General features: G+C 35.2%; 1 protein-coding gene across 1 annotated transcript in view; it reads right to left on the reverse strand.

Annotated features, from left to right (window-relative positions):
- The window catches only part of LOC117420566 (small integral membrane protein 14-like), a 29,122-nt gene extending 24,010 nt beyond the window's left edge, over window positions 1-5,112 (reverse strand). Inside the window, exon 1 of the mRNA XM_034034038.3 lies at window positions 4,662-5,112. The gene's annotated coding sequence lies outside the window, so the exon portion shown is untranslated. The remainder of the gene's footprint in view (window positions 1-4,661) is intronic.
- Between the last annotated feature and the right edge of the window lie 888 nt (window positions 5,113-6,000).

The following is a 6,000-nucleotide window of genomic DNA, read 5'->3' on the forward strand; positions in this document are numbered from 1 at the left end:
GTTTCTTATTAATATATATTTTTTCAATGCAGCACAGTAGCAATTTTATAGTATATATATAAAAACATATTATTGACTATTTTGACTTAATGTTATGGTGTGTAACAGGGTGACGGTCCGAGCTTACCCCCACCCACAATCACATTATTCTCTCAAGAACACAGAGGTATTTACAAAGCAGCAAATAGCAACTTGCTAGTGTTCACAGGTATAAATATCTATTTTCGTAATGGATACATCACTCAGATTGCAAATGACTAACAGGTTGTACATACAATGACTGGCATTCACAAGACAAGCTCGCAACTGACCACCTAATACTCCTGCTATGGAAAGCCATGGCATTAAATAATAATTAATTAATGATTCAATAACCGGTTATACCTGGAATCCATTTAACATTCATTCCATTTACAATAAACATTCATATAATTTACATTACATGTTTCTTCTCAGTAATACGTATTTGTTTAACCTGCAGGAATATAGTCTTTGTTTACAAACACGATTGTTAAACTATTTTATTGTTTACTCGTTATTATTATCATTATTATTTCCTACTACCTAACCATTACAAGTAATACCTGAACATCAGCATTACCCCTTCTCTTGGAAGATTACCGAACCTATGGCTATAACAAAACACTTGTTCCACACGTAGCTACAACAACTTCATTAAATACAGCAATACACTGTCATATATCAAATACACTTTGCTCAACAACATCCACGAAACATAAAGCTACTGTAGAATAATATTAACAATAATAATCACAATAATATTGAAATATTAGTGAAAATACATTTTTTTACACTTTCAAGTTCTAAGCAAGTTACAAGCTTACAAGTGCCATTAATCAATACAACAAACAAACTTATTTATTTATTTTTTTACTTCAAACATTACAAATAGTTCAGTTGTAAAAATGAGCCAGCACAGAAATAAAAATGAGCATAGCGTTGAGCACAGAAATAAAACTGCTTCCAGTATTCAAGTTCAGTGTTGAATGCAAAAACAATATGGTACTGTTAACTGGCTTGCTGATATGAGCCTTATGTTGGATTAACCCAGACTGATTCTCTCAATACAACAATTAGTCAGTTTAATACTGGTGCTTTATTATACATCAAAATCAGCATGCAATACAAAAAATGAATTAGTGCACATACAGTAAATAACAGTAAATAACAGTGTGTAGTCTTCATTTCTTCCTCTGGTCTAACAAAGACTCGAAATAATCCTTTTTATACCTGGCCTATGGTTACATCATTCTGCAACAATTCTTTCTTTTGCAACTTTTGTCCATTACAGCTTGGTATCCTCCTGTACCTTTTCTTGGTCCTTCTAATAAATATACTCACAATTGGCAATTCACACACACCATGCTAATAAGACATAGGCCTATTACTCAAAAGGTAGGGTAAATTCCATTTTTTCAATTCCAATTAAATTTCTAATCCCAATTCCCTTTTAATTCAAATTCCTATTCCAAGCACTTTACAACAAAGGCTTTATTGAGCAAACAAATACTGCATACAACTTAATGAACTTGTCAGGTAACCTGATAAAGCCCATGGCATAAACCTCAGACCATGTCGTAAAATGGAATAGGAATTGTAATTATATAAAAGGAAATGGAATGACCCCAACTCTGCTATTACTACAAGAGACTGCAACAGAAGAGTACAAAACAGACAACCTCCATATATCACACCCAAATAAGGAATGTGTCATTATCAGTAACTTTCCACAAGCGTGCCTTTACAATGAGAATTTACAACTTCACAAGAGATTATAAATGACAATATGAGGCACTACAGCTTTAAATTCACAAAGTTAATTAAATCACTTTTTAATCTTACCTTTGGTGTGCAAATTTGCATGTCTCAAATTATAGCGTTTGAAAGCAACACACATCATACAAACATATTTTTATTTTAAAACACAGTGTTTGAAAGCAATATGAGAACAGCAATGTTAAACGTTTCAAATGCTTATTCTTTAACCATACTTGTTCTTTATATTTTGTTCTTATTAGGACTGAAGACACTGTATTTTGTATCTTGCTCTTAATTGTACTGTAATTCTTGATATGTAATTTTTGTATACAACTGTAAGTCGCTCCGGGGTAAGGGCGTCTGCTAAGAAATAAATGATGATAAGTATTATTTATCATTTATTTATTTAGCAGACGCCTTTATCCAAGGGGACTTACAGAGACTAGGGTGTGTGAACTATGCATCAGCTGCAGAGTCACTTACAATTACATCTCACCTGGAAGACGGAGCACAAGGAGGTTAAGTGACATGCTCAGGGTCACACAATGAGTCAGTGGCTGAGGTGGGATTTGAACTGGGGACCTCCTGGTTACAAGCCCTTTACTTTAACCACTGGACCAAAATTTGCGTAGAGTTACTTTCTCCTCACTGTCATTAGATGGTTCCGATGTTAAAGTCAGTTCTAGGATTAGGAACTTGGGTGTTATTATAGATTCCTCCTTAACCTTTGAACCTCACGTATGCAGTGTTGTTAGGACAGTCTTTTTTCACCTCCGCAATATTGCCCGTTTACATCTTTTTTTATCATCAGTAGGTGCAGAAAGGTTAGTTCATGCACTCATCAGCTCGAGATTGGATTACTGCAACGCTTTCTTCTGTGGCTTTCCTAATAATACTCTTAGAAGGCTCTAATATGTCCAGAATGCTGCTGCTCGTATCATAACAAGATCAAAATCTCGTGATCATATTTCACCTGTACTATGTCAACTCCATTGGTTGCCTGTTCACTTTAGGATTGATTTAAAAATTGCAATGCTAATCTATAAAGCTCTAAATGGCACTGCTCCTTCATATATTCCTGACCTGCTTACTCCCTATGTCCCTGCTCCTGCGTTCCTCTGAGGCTGGTCTGTTGCTTGTCCCCAGCTCCAGGCTTCGCACTCAGGGTGACGGGGCTTTTTCTGTTTATGCACCCAGACTTTGGAACTCCTTGCCAAATTATATTAAAAAAATTTTTAAAACTTCTTTAAAAGACTTATTATTTGAAACTGGCTTTTAATTGTATTTAACTGTACTTAATTGTACTTTTTGTTTTTGTTTGTTTAAATCTTGTAAAGTGCCTTGGGATACTTGCTATGAAAGGCACTATATAAATAAAATGTTGTTGTTGTAATAATAATAATAATAATAATAATAATAATAATAATAATAATAATAATAATAATAATAATTCAGAGATGTCCTTTATGCATGTTTTTCTTTACTTTTTCTTCATTCTGGCACTCACATGTTTTGCTACTTTAACAGACACAGCACTAATTCAATTGAAATGTACATTTCTTAATACTGTGCTTAATCAATTTCTTCAGTTTTTATGCATGAATCAAAAAAAAAAAAAAAAAAAGTCTTTAAATAAAATCATAGTTTTGTGCACAGGGATCTTAACTTGCAATGGTATGGCTTCTAGCTGGAGTGGGTGTACCACTCTTTTTGCACTAGTCCAAGTCTGACACGTCAGTGTCTACTCTAGAATCAATGCGCACTGTACATTAGGTAGTGGAACAAAGGTGGTGGCTGTATTCTTAGTGCTGGGGTTCATGAGGAATATAATCCCAATACAATTCTTCCCTGGAATTGTGAGGGAAAGGAGGCCAAAAACCATTGAGGCCAAAAGCTTTAGGCCCTGTCTCAATAATCATTAGTTACATAGTTTGTGGTTTAGGCATTTGACTTGTAGATTTTAATTAGAATTTTGAAAATAAATATCACCAAAATAACAAAATTCCTGACTTCAGAGTCATCAAACTTTTTGTTTTAGTCCACTTGCTATGGAATGTAATAATAATAATAATAATAATAATAATAATAATAATAATAATATGGGTGCATTTTACAGCAAACACCCTGGATTTCATCAGCCCTTATAAAAGTCTACAGTGTTACATTTGCCTGGTAATTCTGCATTTCCCCATGCTTTCCCATCCTTCTACTTTGCATTTGCTGTGGTTTGCCATGTTGTTTTTTATATGCTTTACAGTGCTTCGTTATTCTTTAGTATGCTTCACTGTCTTATATCACACTTTTATATGCTTTATAGTACCCAAGGAACCCATGGCTAGATTCATGCACCGGTAAAGCACAGAGGTGGTTTGGGGGTATTGGTAGCCTACAGTAACCCAAATCGTCCCCTTAATGAAGTGTAACCAGGAATAATGAATGGGCTGCATGTGCGGTCCATTTAATTTCGTTTTGTTTCAATGGTACAGGTACTGCAAATAGATAATAAATCTGCTAGTAATTTAATCACATCACATCACATTTCTCTGATATGAACTTGAATTGCAACCGCAAACAAGGAAATGCTGCTAGATTGTAGTGTACGTAAATAATACATACAAATAAATGAAGGGAGCTGAGCCCAGGTTTAAACTACAGCAACAAAAGTAAAAAAATAATAAATAATAAATAAATAAATAAATGAATACAGTAAACTCATTTCACTTGTGAAGCTTCACTTTTCCTTGCGTTTAAGTTCAGTGGCCAGTGCATTCCTTATTATTCAGTTACACAGTACAACAATTCTGGGAGCCAGCCAGGACACACACGTACATCAACAATCAAAATAATAAACATAGGATAAAAAAAACAGCACGTCAACTTACATGGGGATGTTACAAATGTCCTTTCGGTGTGATATGACAGATGACTGTCAGGCTATGTTGTATATCCAAGCTTCCCTTCCGGCATTCGTCGCAAAACAAGAACCAGTGCACAAAAACAACTAAAGCTAAAGTTTGCAATTTGCACAGACTGCCTGTGTTGTCTGTGTTATGACACACTGTCCACGTCATTCATGTCACGCGAGAGATCCGGGTCCTGGTGCATGGTGTATTCAAATTAGTGTTTACACAATGCTATCCTGGTTCTAGTGTTATTACAGCTGGGGGAGGGAATGTGACTGGGAATGGTGTCCCGGACGTGCATTCTGGGGTGCCCAGGCTAGCCGAATTTTTATTTTTTTTTTACAGCCGAGAAGAAATAATACGGGCTAAGTTATCACAGTTAATTACCCCTCGCATTCCAAAGTGGGCGTTTGCTGACTTGAAAACTTGTAGGTGGGCGCCCTGCCGACAAATTCTGATACACATGCAAAACGAAGTTCAAGGCTAGCTCTTGAGGCTTGGTGAATTTATAAACAGTTCCCTCTAGTGGCAAATGTAAACCCTGTTTTTTACTCCATTCTTCCACTGTCCCTTCTGAAAACTAAACTTGAACTTTCCTTACTTCTTGCACCTTTAAGCTGCAGGTCACTGGGTGTATGTTTGGTGGTTTATTCTTTCCTAAGTTAGAACATTCATATTGAGCTGATATTGCCAACATGGGCTTATAAGGCATTGGTTAAGTGTAGGTCGCCTTTTTTTTTTTGACTGGTGAAATATATGGAGATGCACAAGAATCACTCTATATCAATCACTCTATATCACATACACGTACATGATGTATCACATTTACATTTTATACAAGCCTTGATCACATCATTAAAAAGCTGATGCAGTAAGCAAAACATGCAAATAAATAACAGCTTGTGCAAAGCAGCAGCAACATATATTTCCACTATTGGATCATAAAAGCTGTTTTCTTTCCTAGCACATTTATAATAAATAAGTGCTTGACCCATCCTGTACTGATCCAATTATATTTATTATGATGTGGCCAATATATATATATATCAAGCCATTAATGTTTTAAATGTTGTTTTGCTTCTTCTCTTCTTCAATACTGCTAACCTGCTTTTCATAGATTTTGTATGAAGATTCAGAATAACTTAAAAAATATGGGGAACCTTTCTCAAAAGCAGTACCACTCAGTTACCACATGTTTATCACACTTTACCATGGTATTTTTGCACAGTCATTTTTCAGTTTTCCCATGCTGTTCCCATAGTTATATTCTACTATGCATTTGCCATGATTTTTAATGGAATGGTTTAACATACCTTTC

This window comes from Acipenser ruthenus, chromosome 1 (assembly GCF_902713425.1).
Source record: "Acipenser ruthenus chromosome 1, fAciRut3.2 maternal haplotype, whole genome shotgun sequence".
Taxonomy (NCBI): Eukaryota; Metazoa; Chordata; class Actinopteri; order Acipenseriformes; family Acipenseridae; genus Acipenser; species Acipenser ruthenus.